The 18,846-nt window shown below is 36.5% G+C and overlaps 1 long non-coding RNA gene across 1 annotated transcript in view; it reads left to right on the top strand.

Moving 5' to 3' along the window:
* Nucleotides 1–18,846, top strand: part of LOC123579391 — a 142,288-nt gene that overhangs the window by 115,242 nt on the left and 8,200 nt on the right. The gene's annotated exons all lie outside the window — the stretch shown is intronic.

Genomic DNA, 18,846 nt, shown 5'->3' with positions numbered 1-18,846 from the left:
CAGCTGGGCTGAAGGGCCACATGTTGAAGTTATTAATATGCCTATGCCCTTCTCCCCCACTGAGTTCACTGATCAAAGGCCCTGCCAGAGCAGCAATGGATAGCCTTGCATAATGGGAACTGAAATTCTACTTAAGAAACCAGCTTTGCCAAAACACACTACCTTTTCAAGTGAAACATTCCATGCACATATTAACCTGATTACAAAAAGGAAGGGAGATCTTTTTTCCTTCTGTACCCTGCTAATAATTTTCTGTCAAGTCTGATTTGGCTTTAGCTGCACTCCCAAGTTCTTGTGATGTGCCCCGATCACCAGTAAACTAAAAACAGAAGGTGCTGCACAAACTCTGAGACAGGATACTCTGTCTATGAATATAGACACTGCTGAATTCAGTTCCTTGCCAACAAGGAAGGCCAGTGACTTTTCCAGTCTCTGACAACCAGCAGCCTGCCTCTGATTCACGCAGTTGGTGAAGGAAACACATGGAGAAAGTGGTGGAAGTAATTAAGGGTTCTTGGAGTTAACAGAGGCATAGACTCATTATACCAGGACCTTCCCTCAAAAGGGAGTGAAGTAATGTGCTTATTAGAAGAAAACACAAACAGTAACGAAGTGTTTAAGGTCCCAGTCAGTTCAAGCTCCAACTTGGAGAGTCAGGTTGAAGAGCTGATTAGGTGAGAGAAAAGGGAAACCAACCAGATTTAAGGAAAGCAGTATCATTTTGCTCTGCTTGATAAACAGAAAACTTTTATGGTTTATTTCACTGTATTTCCAGGGTAACTTGGTTCCTGTATAGCTGACAGAATTATGTCCTCAGAAAGGGTATCAACAATCTAGATGTCATGTGGTTGTCCAAATAGAGTCCCAGTTCATGAAGAGTCTCAACATGATTGTCATCTTTCCTTCAGATACGTCAGAGGGCAGTCTTTTTTGGAGGATGGTCAGATGTGCTTTTTTGGGAGCCTCAAGCACTAGGATGTGGCAGCTTGCAAACTCTTTGTCAAGTTTTACGATCTCTCAAATTCAAAGCTCCCTTGCCTACAATTATAAACACAGAAATTCAGAATTCTCTGGAAACACCTGTTTTAAAAGGATTTCCACTGCCCTACTCTCCATCTCTGCACAAACTAAAAGGTGCTGAGTGGTTGATTTATTCTAGAAATTCAAAAATTCCCTAAACAAAAAGTAAACAAAAGGTAGTAAGGTCTAAATTAGTCCTTTTCTGTTTGTATTTAGCAACTATTAAGATCACTTGTTAACAAGGACCAAGGTAGTTTTTGTTTTCAGTGATGTCCTATAAACTTCAGATGGGTGTCCTGGCAAAACACAAGAACTCACGGAAGTTTTTATCCGAAAAGGGTAAACAACTAGATACTGCTAGCAAAACTACCACATGATTAGACACAGTATTCCATTATCCTTAGTATATCTACTAGCTTGTTTTTGTTGTTGTTTTCTTTTTTAAAATATTTTCTTCTATTAGGAGTGCTTTCAGATTAACCCAGACTGGATGTCCCAAATGTCCCAGACTAGATGTCTTGCCTGGTACTCCTGTTGACATCCCTCCAACTATCTTTCTTAGACTCTTGAAAGACTCATTTCTTTACAGGTTAGAGTATCTTATTGGCATTAGGGTTTACATTCTTGTCATCTTGGGTAATCAGAGAAGGCTATATTCTAGATTGACACTTTTATAATTTCTCATAGTTATGGTAGAGAAGATAGGAAAGGTGGTTACTTATAAAAATAAATTTGGCATTTCATTCTTGCTTTTCTCTAAATGAGGAAGGACCACTGCTAGAATTCACAACAGTTTCAGCCAAGAATCTTCAGTGATTCACTTCTTGGCATATAGTAAAGGAGAGCATACGTGGCATTAAAGTGCTACGTCCAAACCCAAAACTGAATAAACTAGGATGCTTTGATCTTGAGTACTTACCTTTATAAGTTTTAGCTGTAATGGTTGCATTTAGATAATGAAATGTAGGAAATAATTTGTAAACTCTTGCTAGAGAATCATAATTCCTTGTGTGTTAATATAGCCGGTCTTTATATTTAATGGACCTTTAAATTAAAAAAAAAACTATGACATAAATTATTCTTTAAAAAAATGTTAAGTTTCAGAAAATGTTTCATTCCCTTCAGTAAATTTCTTTCATTTATCTTTACCATACTGTATTATAGTATATTTTACCAAAAGACCATTTCAACAAAGTAAAAGAGACTTGAGCAACATGACTATTTTACTTGAACTGTTTGACTGTGAAAATACATAGAAGAGGAAAAGATGTCCTATAATTTCCTCAGTGTACTATAAGGAAGGGCATTTATAATCATTCACTAGAAATGGGATCCCAAATCACAAACATGGAAGGAAGGGAAGAAGGGAAGTGTAGGAAGGGAAAGAGAAGGAGAAAGAAAGAAAAACAAGCTGAGGAGTGTGTACATGTAGCCCTCATTCTAGAAATGTTGGGACAGTTAGCTGAGGGGTAGGCAAGACAATAAAACGTAGGGATGACCTGGTGATCAAAACAAAAGATACACAAATGGGCCTTTAGGAAAGAGGATTACGTGAAGTATTCTCAGTTGAATGAGTTTTAACTATTGCATAGAATTTTCTTTCTTTCATATTCATAGCACTAAAATATTACTGAAATTACCAGAATTTTACTAAATTACTAACCATATTTGTAAATAAGAGCTTCCTTCTGATGATCTCAGTTTTTCCTCCTGTGAGTATTGCCATCTAGAAGAGTTTTTTTTTTCCCTTGAGTGTTTAAAAAGCACCTAGTGACTTATTTACATCAAATCCAAAAGAGCAGAATATTTTAAAAAACATTTTTTTAATGTGTACTTTTGAGAGGGAAAGAGACAGAAAGCAAGTAGGTAAGGGGCAGAGAGAGAGGGAGACATAGAAGCAGAAGCAGGCTCCAGGCTCTGAGCTGTCAGCACAGAGCCCGACATGGGGCTTGAACTCACTAGCTGTGAGATCATGACCTGAGCCGAAGTCGGAAGCTCAACAACCAACTTAGCCACCCAGGCGCCCCTGAAGCGGAACATTTTTAGAAAAATCTTAGAACTGTTTAAGCTGAGTAAATGTGCTAGCTACCTCTTGATCGTGGGCGTTTGCTTTAGTGGATTTGCTTTGCCATTATATTCAAGTGATGTGGGTAGGTTGTTGGGAGAGAAGTGCCTTCATCCCCTGACTTTTAAACCTTGTCAAGTCAGCTGTTAGGTTCTCTTGTTCCTCTAGGACCAAAGTGACTTCTTAATCACTAGTGTATAAAACTCTACTATGGTGTTAGTGTACCAAAACACCTATAACCAGGGTTATATTGGTTCCAAACTTACTCCAAAGAGGTAAGCTGTGGCTACAGGAAGCAGCATTTGTATCTAAATCTTTTCTTTACTGGAATAAATCTGAGATAGACCCTCTTTTTTGTCCCACTTTAACATTAGGCTCATGTGGTATAACATATAATTTTTTTTGTTTATGTTTTAAATAACATTTAAAACCTATCTTGTGAAAGTAAAACACTTGGTATAAAGTGCAAACAGCAAAAAGGGAATACTAAGTCTCTCTTCCACCCTTGGCCCCCAATTCTTCAAAAGCAACCACTGTTATTAATGTCTTGTGAATCCATCAGAGATAACACACACACACACACACACACACACACACACACACACACACTCACATGTATGTATTTATTTACAAATAAAAAATATATTAAATATATTTGTTACTTATTTCTATATACAAATGCTAGCATACTATGCAACCTGTTCTACATCTTATATATAAATTTATTTTCTTGTGGAAAACACACATGTAGAAAAGGGCTTAAAGCTTAAAAGTGTAGTTTAACTAAATCGTATAAAGGAATAGAACCCCAGATTTCCAGAAGCATCTTCCTTTATCCACATGGCCCTGATCAGCATCCTTAGAGCCGAGGTAAACATTGTCTTAACTTTTATGGAAATTACCGGCTTTTCTTTAATGTTGCACTGTGTAAATATTTATAAATAAAGAAGTTTTCAGTTGGGAGCCTTTATAAAAAAAAGTGCTGCTAGGAAGGATATTTTTATATTGCATACAAGTACCTGTTGTTGAATTTCTCTAGGGTATTAAAGTAGGGGTGGAATTGCTGGATGTTAGGGCATATCCCCATTTTTATAATGCCTGAATGTTGTCCCATTTACACTCCCAACATTAATTTATAGGAGTGCTTGATCTTCTAATTCTATGGCAACACTTGGTATCATCAGGTTTTTAGCTAATCTGATGTATATGTAATATTATCACATAGTGCTTTTAATCTGTATTTCCCTAATTACTGATGAGATTTGAGCATCTTTTTACATGTTAATTGGCATTCTGAATTTCTTCTTTTGTGAAGTGTCTGTTCAAGTTTTTTGTTCATTTATCTACTTGTCTGTTGTTTTCTTAATGACATATAGAAGAGATTTTCGGTCTATAATCCACCTAAAACTGATGCTACGTAGGAGTCCAGTTTCATACTTTTTCACAACTAGATACTCAGTTTTCCTAATACCTTTTATTGAAAGGACCATTCTTTCCCCCCTGCTCTGAATTGCAGGCTTTGTCATAAATTGATACCCATACACGTGTGCGTCTATTTCTGGGCTCTCTGTTATGTCTCTGTTCTATTTGACAACCTATGTGTCTATTCACACTGTTTTAATTACTGTAACAAGTCTTAATATCTAGTAGTAGTATCTAGTCTCTAGTATCTAGGCTCAATATCTGGCCTTATAACAAGTCTCAGTATCTAACAGAATGAGATATTCCACCTTCTTTAAGAACACTATGGTTCTTGGTCTTTTCTATTTCCATATGTCTTTGTCTGTTAGGATGCTCTAACCATATACCAACAGACAGGGTAGCTTAAAACAGCAGGGATTTGTTTTTCACATTTCTTTTTTTTTTAATGTTTGTTTATTTTTGAGACAGAGCATGAATGGCAGAGGGTGAGCAGAGAAAGGGCAACAGAGGATCTGAAGCAGGCTCTGCACTGACAGCAGTGAACCTGATGTAGGGCTCGAACTCATGAACCCTGAGATCATGACCTGAGCCAAAGTCGGACACTTAACTGACTAAGCCACCCACGCCCCCTATTTCTCACACTTCTTGATGCTAAGTCTGAGATCAGGGTGCCAGCATAGCTGGGTGAGGACCCTCTTCTGGGTTGCAGAGCTCTCACTACATCCTCACATGGTAAAGGAATGAGCTAGCTCTTTGGGACCTTATTTATGAAGACACTAACACCATTCATGAGGGCTCTGCCCTTATGACCTAATCACCTCCCAAAGGCCCTACTTCTTAATACCATTATGTTTCTTACTAGGTTTTCAACATGAACTTGGGGGGCTGGGCACAAACATTTGGATCATAGCAACATAAAAATTTTAGAAATAGCTTGTTGAGTGCTACAGTAAAGCCTATTGAGTTTTTGATTGTTATGATACTGAATCCTATATATCAAATAATAAGGAATTGACAATTAAAAAAAAGAACAAAGCTAGGGGACTTACAGTACCTGATCTCAAGACTTATTATGAAACTACAGTAATCAAGGCAATGTTGTATTGATTTGGACAGATATAGAAATCACTGGTACAGAACAGTTTAAAAATAGTACCACACATATATGATCAATTCATTTTCAACAAAGATGCCAAGATAATACAGTGGAAAAATGAGTCTTTTCAACAAATGGTACTTGAACAATTGGGTGCCTCTGTACCAAAAAATGAACCCCAATCCGTGCTTCACATACTATACAGAAAACCCCTCAAAATGAATCATAGACTTAAATGTAAAACCTAATATAGTAAGACTTCTACAAGAAAAGATAGGAGAAAGTCTTTGTGACCTTAGATCAGCATAGATTTCCTGGCTAAGTCACAGAAAGTACATAGCCCAGAAGAAAAACTGACAAATTTGACTTAAAATTTAAAGATTTTGGTTTTTTGAGAGAGAGCACCCACGTGAGTGGTGGAGGGGCAGAGGGAGAGAGAGAATCTTAAGCAGGCTCCATGCCCAGTACAGAGTCCTATCCTAGGATTGTGAGACCATGACCTGAGCTGAAATCAAGAGTTGGATGCTTAACTGAGCTACCCAGGAGCCCCTAAAGATTTTGCTATTTAATATAAAATATTAATAAAATGAAAAGATGGATGGCAGATAAGCATGTGTATATAATAGTCCAAATTATCAGTCATAAGAGAAACACAAAATCACAATGAGATACTAGTAGACATGTCTTTTAATATTGTCATAATTTACAAAAACTGACACTACCAAGTATAGTGGGTGTTCAAAGCAACTAGAACTTCCATGTATTGCTGGTGAGAATATAAAATGGAATAATCATTTTAGAAAACAGTGTGTTAGTTACCATATGCCACAAATTATATACATTTAGCAGCTGAAAACAACACATGTGTATTTATTATATCACAGTTTCTATGAGTCAGGATTCTGGGCAGAGCTTTACTGGGTCCTCTGTTCAGGGTCTGCACCAAACCTGCAGTCAGTATGTCAGTCATGCTTAGGTCTCTTCTGAGGCTCAAACAGGGAGGATCTGTTTTCAAGCTCATGCCATTGTTGACAGGACAATAGCATTCCTTGTGGGCTGTGAGATTGAGAGCTCAGCTCATTGCTGGCTCTTGGCTGTTCTCACCTTCTTGCTAATGGACCATTCCATATGGCAACTTACTTTATCAGAACCAAGAAGGAAGAGAATACATGGAAAAAGTCTGCTAGCAAGACAAAAATTAAAATTATATATATTACCATCAAAGTGACATTCTTATCACCTTTGCTGTATTTTGTTGTTTAGAAGCAGGTTCTTCCCACACTCAAGGGAAGGATATTACACAAGGACATATATACCAGGAGGCTGCGATAAATGGTAACCATCTTAGAGTCTGTCCACCACAGGCATCTTCTTAATAAAGTTATATGTTACATTTACCATATGACCAAGAAATTCCATGCTTAGGTATTTGCTCAAGAGAAAAGATCTATGTGTCCACACAAAGATCTGTACATGAATATTTATAGAAGTTTTATTAAAAATTGTCCCAAACTGGAAACCACCCAAATATGCATCACCTGATGAATGGATAAGTAACTATGGCATATTCAGGCAGTGGAACACTATTCCACAATAAAAAAGAACTGATAAACCTAGTAACATGGATGAGTCTCCAGAGCCTTATGCTTAGTGAAAGAAGCCAGACATAAAAGGAAGGCTACGTACTGTATAATTCTGTTTATATTATATTCTATAAAAGGCAAAGCTGTAAGGGAAATATACCAAATCAGTGGTCCCTCATCTGGGGATTGGGAGAGGACTGACAACAAAGGAGGGGGAGCTTTTGGAAGGTAATAATTTATAATTCTATATATTGATTTTGGTATTGTATATACAGTATATACATTTGTCAAAACTCATAGGACTGTACACCTAAAAATGATTTTTACTGTATGTATGATATACCTTGATAAGTCTGACTCAATAAGTCTTTAGTACTCAAGGATTTTTTTTAAAAGGTAGTAGAGTTTGAGGTTTGGCTAGTAGATAAATTCTGTTTTTGCAAACCCTGAAAGTTAAAAACTTAAATGTTTGTCTTTTTTTCTGAATGCTCATTTCTCCACTATGGCAAAAATGTCTCCTCAATTAATAGACAGCTTATTGAACTGATAGAACATTCAACTCATCATTTGCCTTGTAATTTTAAGTATTGAATATAAATGTATAAATGCATAAAAATTTTTTCGAAAAGACATTAACATGTCTTAACATATAAAACTCAAATGGTAATCAGTGCTTCTACTTATGTCCTGGACAATACAAGATCTTAAAAAGCTTTTAACTCTCTTTACTGTCTTCTAACCTGAATGCTAATGTTGAATATTTTAATTTCATATATTTAGAAAAACTCCACAATTATTGTTTTATACCTACAATATTTATTTATTTATTTACTTGTTTATTGAGATGTATTTGACATATAACATTGTATTAATTTTAGGTATACAACATAATGATTTGATATGTGATATATTGCAATAGGATTACTACAATAAGTTTAGTTAACATCGATCACCACACAAAGTTAAAATTTTTTTTCTTGCGACGAGAACTTTCAACATTGTCTTAACAACTTTGAAAAACACAATATCGTTAACTACAACTGGAAGTTTGTACCTTTTGACCACCTTCACCCATTTTATCTCACCCTGTGGCAACCACCAGTCTGTTCTCTGTATCTATACATTCAATTTTTTGTTTTTTAGATTCCACATATAAGTGAGATCATACAGTATTTGTCTATTTCACTTAGCATAATTGTCTTCAAGTTTCATCCATGTTGTCACAAATGGGAAGTTTTCCTTCTTTTTTTAACGAATGAATAACTTTCCATTGTGACTATGGGTGTGGGGGAGTTGGTACGTGCACATGTGTGTATATACCCTTACTGAAATATACATTAAGTGATGGACATTTAGGTTGTTTCCATGTCTTGGGTGTTGCAAATAATGCTGCATTAAACGTGGGGGTCCATATATCTCTTCAAGATAGTGGTTTATTTCCTCCAAATAAATACCCAGAAGTAGAATTGCTGGTTTATGGTTGTTCTATTTTTAATTCTTTGAGGAAACTTGATACTGTTTTCCATGGTGACTGCATCAATTTATATTCTCACCAACAGTGTATAAGGGTTCCCTTTTCTCAAGATCCTCTCCAATACTTATTTCTTGTCTTTATGATGATAGCCATTCTAACAGCTATGAGATGACATCCCATTGTGGTTTCCATTTGCATTTCTTTGATGATTACTGATGTTGAACATGTTTTCTTGTACCTGTTGGCCATCTGTGTCTTTGGAAAAAGGTTCAGTTCCTCTGTCCATTTAAATTCAGTTTATATTGTTTTTTTTTCCCCTTGAGTTATATGTGTTCTTCATATATTTTAGATATTAGGCTTTTATCAGATAAGGAATTTGCAAACATTTTTTTCCCATTCACTAGATTGCCTTTGTATTTTGTTGGTTTCCTTTGCTGTACTGAAACTTTTTAGTTTGATTTAATCCCACTTACTTATTTTTGCTTTTTTGCCTTTGCTTTGTCAAAGCTTGTGTCAAATTAAAAAAAAATCATTGGCAAGTTTGATGTCAAGGAGAAGCTTGCCTCCTATGTTTTCTTCCTAGGAGTCTCATGGTTGTAGGTCTTACCCTCAATCCTTTAATCCACTTTGAGTTCCATTTTTTGTATATGGTGTGAGATAGTGGTCCAGTTTCATTCTTTTGCCTGTAGCTGTCCAGTTTTCCTAACACCATTTATTGAAGATAATGTCCAGTTTCCATTGTATATTGTCACCTTCTTTATTATAAATTAGTTGACCCTGATAAGCATGGGTTTATTCCTGGGCTCTCTGTTCTCTTTATTGATCTATGTGTCTATTTTTCTGCCAATACTATACAATCATAACTAATATATATTTGTAGTATAATTTGAAATTATTGAGCGTGATACCTCCAGCTCTGTTGTTCTTTCTCAAGATTACTTTGACTACTTGTGGTCTTTTTGATTCCATTCAGAGTTTAGGATTGTTCATTCTATTTCTGTGAAAAGCCATTGGAATTTTGATAGAAATTGCATTGAATCTATAGATTGCTTTGGGTAGTATGGATGCTTTGACAGTTTTCTTCCAATATATGAGCATGGCATATTTTTCCATTTATTTGTGTTTTCCTTAATTCTTTCATCGGTGTTTTATAGATACCAGTGTATAGGTCTTTCACATCCTTGGTTAGATTTATTCCTGGATATTTTATTCTTTTTGATATCATCAAAAATGGGATTTTAAAAATTTCTCTTTCTGATAGTTCATTAGTAAAGGATATAGAAATTAAGCAGTTCTGATTTTATATCCTGCAACTTTACTGAATTGGTTTATTAGTTCTAACAGGTTTTAGGTGGAGTCTTTAGGATATCCTGTGTATAATATGTCATCTGCAATAGTTTTCTTTTTTTCCAATTTGGATGCCTTTTATTTCTTTCTTTTTTTTTTTTTCATAATTGTTCTCACTGGGATTTCCAATCTTATGTTGAATAAAAGTGAGTGGGCATACTTATCTTGTTACTGATCTTAGAGGAAAATATTTTGGTTTTTCACCATTAAATATAACTGTGAGCTTCTCATATATGGCCCTTACTGTGTTAAGGTACATTTCCCCTATACCCACTTTGTTAAGAGTTTTTATCTTGAATGGATGTTGAATTTTGTCAAATGCTTTTTCTTCATCTACCAAGATGACCATATGATTTATTCCCTTTATTTATTTATTTAAAAAATTTTTTAATGTTTGTTTATTTTTGAGAGGGAGGGAGAGAGAGAGGGAGAGAGAGAGAGAGTGTGGAGGAGAGCAAAGAGAGAGGGAGACACAGAATCCAAAGCAGGCTCCAGGCTCTGAGATGTCAGCACAGAACCCGACACAGGGCTCGAAATCAGGAGCCCTGAGATCACGACCCGAGCTGAAGTCAGACACTCAACCGACTGAGCCACCCAGGTGCCCCTCCTTTTATTATTTTTTTTTAATGTGGTGTATCATATTGATTGATTTATGGGTGTTGAGCCATCTTTGCATCCCTGAAATAAATTCCACTTGGTCATGGTGTATGATCTTTTTAATGTATTGTTGAATTTGGCTTGCTAATATTTTGTTAAGCATTTTGCATCTATGTTCATCAGCAATATTGGCTTGTAATTTTCTTTTCTTGCGGTGTCTTTGTCTGGTTTTGGTATCTGGGTAGTGCTGGCCTTGTAAAATGAGTTTGGAACTATTTCTTCTGGGTTTTTTTGGAAGAATTTAAGGAGGATTGGTATTAATTCTTCTTTGAATGTTTGGTAAACTTTACCAGTGAAGCCATCTGGTCCTAGACTTTGGTTTGTTGGGAAGTTTTGGGTTACTAATCCAATCTCTTTGTTAGTAATATATCTGTTCAGTTTTTCTATTTTCATGATTCATTGTTAGTAGGTTGTATGTTTTTAGGAATTTGTCCATTTCTTGTAGATTGTCCCACTTGTTGTTGTATAATTGTTCATAGTAGTCTAATGATCCTTTGTATTTCTGTGGTATCAGTTGTAACATCTCTTTGATTTCTCATTTTATTTATTTGAGTCTAGCTAAAGGTTTGTCAGTTTTGTCTTTTGCAAAAAACAGCTCTTAGTTTCATTGATCTTTTCTATTGCCTTTTAGTCTCTATTTAATTTATTTCCATTCCAATCTTTGTTATCATCTTTCTTATACTACCTTTGGTATAGTTAGTTCTTTTTATAATTTGTTGACACACAGAGTTAGATCGTTTACTTGAGATTTTTCTTGTTTCTTCACGTTGGCATATATTGCTAACAACTTCCCTCTTAGAACTGCTTTTGCTGTACTTTGTAAGTTTTTTTTTATATATCATACTTCAATTTTCATGTATCTCAAAGAACATTTTGATTTCTCTTTTGATTTTTTCTTTGGCTGTGCCAGGTAATTGTGGCTCCTATCAATCCTGAAAACCAGGTTTAAAGCTTGAGATTCCATGGGCTTCCTAGGGAATTTGAACTTAGACTGTAAATCTGTGAGAGGCTTGTTCCACTTCTGGATTACCCAAACCCTAAGGTTATAGGCTCTTGTGGTCTTAGTTTATTATGAACAGTGTCTTCTGTTAGAATCCTCTTTTTAGAGACCCTGAGTTTTAATTTCTATACACCCTTTCCCTTAATGATGATTACTTTTTTTTATTTGTTTATATTGAGAGAGAGCACACACACGTCCTTGCGCTCGCAAATAGGGGAGGGGCAGAGAGAAGGGAGAAAGAGATTCCCAAGCAGACTCCACACTATCAGCGCAGAGCCTGACGTAGGGCTTGATCTCATGACCATGAGATCATGACCTGAGCTGAGATTGAGAGTCAGAGGCTTAACTGACTGAGCCGCCTAGGCACTCCAGTGATTTCTTAATATTATGATATTCCTAGCCATGATCAAACTTATGATTCTCTCAAATATAATTTTAAAAATAATGTGAATGAGCCTCCAAATGAATCCATATTGCCACTTTGTTTTTAATACAGTTTTTAGGTATCTTTTAATGCATAGGTATTTTTCTTTCCACCTTCTTCTAAGAGTAATTGCAGATTACTCTTTGAAATTTATTTGATAAAGAATAGTTTGACCTAGAGAGTTTCCCACAGTCTATTTTTTGTTTATTGTATCTCTGTGCTTTAGTTTGGTATGCACTTCTGTTCTTTATATACCTTGTGCATTAGTTTGCTCGGGCTACCATAACAAACACCATGACTGGCAGACTTAAACAGTAAATTTATTTCTTCACAATTCTGGAGGCTAGAAATCCCAGATTAAGATATTGGCAGGATTGGTTTCTTCTAAGGGCCTCTGTCCTTGACTTGCAGATGGCCCTCATCTTCAGTGTCTTTACATGATCGTCCCTCTTTATGTTTTTGTGTCCTAATCTCATTCATTTTTTTAAAGCTTATTTGTTTATTTCAAACAACTACTTAATACCATCCTTCAAGTTGTGGAATGCTACAAAGGGTTTCAACTAGTACTTCTAATTTCCTAGACTGTTTTTTATCGCAGTTATTTTTTCTCTTAAAAATCAATCATTTGCCTAATACAGTTTTTAATCCCGTACCACTTGACTTTTTCATTGATTTCTATTCTCTGTTACTATCTGCTGGAAAATATTCCCCCTTACTTTACAGGTTTGGAACTGAAAAATTTTTAAAGTGTTCTATCCTAATTATGTATCATTTGATCTGTACTCATTTAAGACCTCTCTTTCTATAAAAAAAAAAAGCATAAAGATGAATGTGACTACCCTTTCCTTTATTCATTCTTTAATTTACTCATTCAGACATTAAATATAAATGTCGGATAGAAGGTGATCTAATGATAAAACCCGTACATATAAATTGCCTAAAAGACATTATGTGTGCTACTATAAGGGGTCAGGAAAGGGTCTGGGAAGATGTGATGAGATGTCATGGAATAAATGACATTAGTTAAACTTCTAAATGTAGAGGGGAAAGTACAGGGTGTGTTTGCAAGGTGGGCTGGTTTTAGTGGAGCAGGTTATCTGCAAATAAGTACAATGGGAAAGGTACCATGGGAAAAATCTTGAGAGTTTGGAAAGCAAGTAATGAGTTAACAACTTAAGAATTTTACATATTATGGATGTATTATATGCCTAATTTAATTACGAATAAATTTTTGCCAAAAGGACAAACATACAAAAAAAAAAAACCACCTATGATTTGAGTTTAGCAAGAATAACTACTTCAGTGCTGGGGCCAAATTTTTATTCTCTGTATAGTGCAATGAGTTCATTTCAGAGTGTGAACCACACTTCCAAATTAATGGATCTCCTTGAGCCATCTAAGGTGTCCTAAAAAATGATCTGAATGAGGCAAGACTGTGAAATTTTTTTTTTTTTTTTAAGACTTAAACTATAAGGGCTGTCACTATTCATAAGGTAATGGGGAAGACCTAAAACAGTGTTTTACCATCAGAAATACCTCTGCTTTCATGGGCTGGTTTTTCTCTCTACCTGGCATTATGGTATAGCAAAAAGTGGCTAGAAGAATTCATGCATTTATCTGCCCTTCTTCCACCCATGATTATTGTGGTTAAGCAACAGGATGAATTAGTTACAACCCTTATCCTAAGAGTGAATCAGTACCATGTCATGTTCAGAGAAGTCTGCTGGGGAAATAAGACTCCTATGTTAATTCAGACCTTTTAGGAAATTTCCTAACTGTAGGTAGCACTATATACCTTTGTATACAGGACTTTACTTGCATATATCTAAAAAAATTTGACTTTTGCTCCAGCTAAGATGGGAGTAACAGAGACAAGACTTTAAAAAGACAAAATGCATGAAAGAATGATTCTTGAGACACTGAACATCCCACAACAAAGGACAGTGATTACTGAGAGATGAGAAACAAACAAGATGAGCCCTATGATTATTCCATCTCACTGTCTTGAGAGAGTTTCTAGGTCACAATACAGGGTTTGGAACCTAGGTGGAACCCAGCAGACTCTGTGACTTAAGGAGATAAAGCTGTGCCTGGGGAAACCAAGGCAGCCATAATTTATAGGACACAATACCAGAAAAGAGAGACCTCTGGGATCTCCTCACAAATGTTGTTACAGGGTCCCCCACAAGTGTTCGGAAAAGTGCTGACCAGAGCATACATGTTAGGAAACTACCTGTGGCTGGGAAAGAAGTAGCCCAAAGGATAAGAGGGAGTGGCACCTGATGCTCACATAGATGGGTTAAAGTTCATGGGACATTTAAGTAGAGTTCTCAGAAGGGTTATTTTCAGTAGTGGGGAATGATTAGCTGTCAACTAAATAGGGTTCTCATCATGCCTCACCAAATTTAAAAACAAGACCCAAAGGAATCAAACTATTTCCAAGTAACTGAAGTGCAAAGTCCAGAACAAACTGGAAAATTATAGCTATACTGAAATATCTACCCAAAAAGCCAATTCATAATGACTCAGATACAGTCAAAGAGACATGCAAAGAGGTGGGAAAACAGCTCATACTAAGGAGAAAAATCACTCAATTGAACCGATCCAGAACTTACGTAGATGTTAAGATTAGAAGAGGATGACAGTAAGGCATTTATTACAACTGTACATTTTATGTTCAACAGTTAGGTAGAGACATGGAAGATATTTTTAAAAAGACTCAAATTTCTAGAGATGAAAACTAACATATGGGATGAAAACACACACTGGATGAGATTAATGGCATATAAGAAGAAAGGATTAGTGGACTTGAAGACGTTAACATTGGAAACTATGGAAAATGAAGCACACAGAGAAAAGAGTAACCACCTGCCCTTTCCCCAATCCCCTCCCCGCATGAAACCAGAACATCAGTAAGCTACAGGTTAACTTCAAATGGCCTAACACGTATATAATTGGAGTTCCTGCAGGGGGCAGGGGGTGGGAGGGCAGGAAGAAAGAAAAATATATTTGAAGAAATAATGGCTGGAGAATTTCCATTTTTTGACCAAAAGTAATACCCGAGATTCAAGAAGCTCAACAAACCCCAAGCATAAGAAACACAAATAAAACTGCACTTTGGCACATCCTAAGCAAAACATGATGTGACAAAACTAGTGATAAAGAACAAAATCTTAAAAGGATCTATAGGGGAAAAATGTTTTTAAAAATGATGACAGAAGATTTCTTGTTGGAAGCAATTGAGATGAGGCAACAATGGAACATCTTTACAGTTTTGAAAAAACCAATCAGCTGAATACAACTCATATTTTGAAAACTATTCACTGTTAAAACCATACAACAAATCAAAAGTGGGTACCCTATGATGAAATCTTACCTATGTGCAATATGCCAAAATACATTTATAAGTCATTATCCTCAGAGAAGAGGAACAATCACCCACCAGTCATCCTCCATAGCTTTTACTAGCCCTCTCATACCAATATCAGTACTCTCATTTCCAGTACTATCACTGTTTTTTAACTAAAATTGGAGACATTTCACAGACAGAGCTATAGCCATCTAAAGCCTGTATCACTCATGAGTTCTTGTATGCAGAGGCTATCATGGAAACACTCTACTCAGATATATTCTCTGTGCTAATTTTTTTATTCATTTGTTCCTATGCCTACTCCAGATGTTTATTTTGTAGGTTACTAGAATAATAGTATTTTTAAGAGTCTTCCTGTGTTTTGGAGTGGGAAGATCCTCTTGTTACATTCCTTTGTGTGTATTCTTTCAGTTTTGTTTCACAGACAGTTCATTGACTTGGTCTTATTTTAGATGCTACAGCTCCTAACCTGCATATCTGAACCACCTCAAAACAGGCAGTAGCAGTTGGCAAAACGTCACAACCTATTTCATTTTCTCTTTTCTGTAACCCCATTTAAGCTGTTCCCCTGTCAAGACATGGTAAAGTAGGACTATGTCTACTTTTGCAGATTGAAGCCATCCTTTCTTCTGACCAAATTAATCACTAGAAGTAGGGCATTGAGACACTGAAATGAAACCGTGTGTACTGCATTCCTGTGTAGATCTGAGCAAAATCTCCCTGAAGGGCCTCTGGATCCTCTGAGATATGTATGGACAGGGAAGCATCAGATATAAACATATGGCAAAGGCTTGATGGATCTGATTTATACAATAGCATCCCCTAAATCCTCTGTGAACTAAAGCAAGAGTTAGAAAGCTGCAGTCCCAAGGGACCTACAGCAATAGACACATGGAGAGTTAAAACTGACAAAAATAGTAGCAACAGATATTTAGCACTAAGTATGTACCAGTGTTCAAAACATTTTTGCATAATCTTTGCAACAACCCTGTGAAGTAGGTACCATTATCCTTATTTTACAGTGGGAGTAACACAATCATGTTCACAGTGGTCAAGCCAAAATGAACCCCATCAGTCTGACTCCCTGAGCCCATACTCTCAGCCACTCTTCCTTGGGGTCTCTCAAGAAATGGTGTGGGGGTAAGAAGGAGCACTGGACAAAGGCTAAACACATGATTAGTGCCTTCTCTCCTCACTCATTACCTCCCTTTGAACACTTGGGATGTCACCCACTTTGCCTACCTTATAGATCATTTTAATGAACAAGCAAGAAGTAATTTTACAAAAGTATTAAGTGCCATACAAATATCAGCTGTTACGGAGGGGGTGTAAAAGAGAGCAACATACAAGGGGGCTTAAGAAAGAGCAGTGCATGGGGAATAGGAAGGCAAGATCAAGTGTCAGAAGTTTTTGGTCTTACATAGGCAGAGAATATTTACTGGTGCCTTCCTCACTTGGTACTCTTGGTTGCTTCTTTGCACTCAGTTCTCAGCCCAAAGGATCTTGGCCCAAGAGTAAAACTGTTCATCTGTAAGTTCTCATTCCCATGTTAAGGGATTCATATAAATTGGATTACATAGCCTTTGTTCCACATAGGATAAGAAATGAAGCAGTCATAAAGATCAAGAACAAATTTGTTTTTGCACCTGTAATTTAAAAACTTAAGAAGATATACTGTGAGGAATCTAAACTAATTGGCTAAGACATCTTAAAAACATGTGCCTTTAATTTTAAAAAGGATGAAAGAAAGAGGAAGGGAGGGAAGAAGGAAGGAAAAGAAGGAAAGAAAATACCCACTTTTTCTGTGAAGTAAAAAGTAATGGAAAGCTGCCTCTACTTTAATGGCCCTGAGAGTACTAATTTCTTTACAAGTTTTGCCAGAGCCTTGGCTGGTCCACCCCCAGCAGTAATGTACAGAGACTGAGTGAGCACATGTGTCCTGCTGTAATTAAGGCTGCAGAGCAGAGCAGCAGGTGCAAACTTCTCATCCTTCAACTTGACTCTTAAACTGCTTGTGCTCTTGTAACTTAAAGTCTAAACTTGTTAAAAGTGAGATTTGGAAGGTCATTAGTCTATAACAGGAGCTAGGCACTACAGACATTTCTTTAAAGCAAAATTAGAAACAGCTACCTAACACCTATCAGCCGTTTTAAGATGTTGCCGTTTCACATTTTCCAGGGGGGAAAAACTATTAATTCTAAGGAGATTAATATCCACATGAGCATGGCATTGAAGCCAGACTGGAAGCCTTCTTTTCCCTTAAGAAAAAGCTTTTCTAGTAACAGAGTCCCTTGCCCAACCCTCTTTCAGTGTAATTCAGGTGCTTAGAGATTTTCTTATACAAAGGGCTCAACCATCACTTAAGGTTTAGTCTTATTTTCTTGTTAAAAATTTATCTGTAGAAGAATTTGAATTGTAGTCACCTTCCTCTAAAGAGTTGAGGCAGCAAAACCTCTGTGTAAAATAGTTCAATTTAAACGTTTCAATGTGATCCTGCCAGATCCTAAAATAATGATAGCTTAGAAAGGCAGACGTGGCTTTGGGTCCGAATGATTTTTATCATACTTTACCTTTTCATGGGGTCAAAATAAAGATCAGTGACATAAAAGTGTACCAAGAAAACATACCAACATACAAGCAGTGTGCTCCTGCAGGAACACCCAAAAGAAAGGGACAATGCCTGGGGAAAGCTCAGGATTTTATTAGGTATAGTGACATGACTTGTTTGGCATAGAGGTTCTAGCACTGGCAGGGGAACCAACTTTTCCTTTCTGAGCACCAGCAAGGCCTGTGCCAATTGTAGAATTCTTTGCAATTTTTAGCTAATAGGGTCTCTGCCTCTTCTTGAATGCCTGCTCCAGGAACTAAGAAAAAAGACTTGGTTGACAATGGCTGTCAGAGCCAATAGAAGAGGATTTCATAGCTTACCTCCTAGAGTGGAAAAGACCCCTGTTGGCCAAGGGCAGATGCTGCAGACCTTGCAAGGACACAGCTAGTCTGCAGTGCTGTCCAAGCCCAGCTGCTAGAATTTTGTAAATTATTTATCAGCTATGGCTATAAATTAGAGATGAATGGAAGGCCTTTGGGCCTGATCTTGGATATACTCCTTATTAACGAATTTCAGACATTTTGTGCTAGGAGAGTTTTTTATAAGAGGACTGAGTATTCTCTTGTATATAGGAATGACCCCATGCTATTACTGTTTTGCAGACTGTTCTTACCTCAAATTCTGCTCTAAAAAGGGTTTAGCAAAATCCTTTACTAGGAAAAGTAAATGTAGTGAATTCAACTTAATTCACCTTACCTTTTATATCCTTCTGTCATAAACACTGGATCCACTTCCCATTTCAGAAAGGTTGAACTTACCTCTCTTTTGGCCATCAGCAAG

Source organism: Leopardus geoffroyi, chromosome E2 (genome assembly GCF_018350155.1).
Source record: "Leopardus geoffroyi isolate Oge1 chromosome E2, O.geoffroyi_Oge1_pat1.0, whole genome shotgun sequence".
Classification (NCBI taxonomy): Eukaryota; Metazoa; Chordata; class Mammalia; order Carnivora; family Felidae; genus Leopardus; species Leopardus geoffroyi.
The sequence above is the reverse complement of the archived record's forward strand: the minus strand, read 5'-3'. Positions and strand labels throughout refer to the sequence as shown.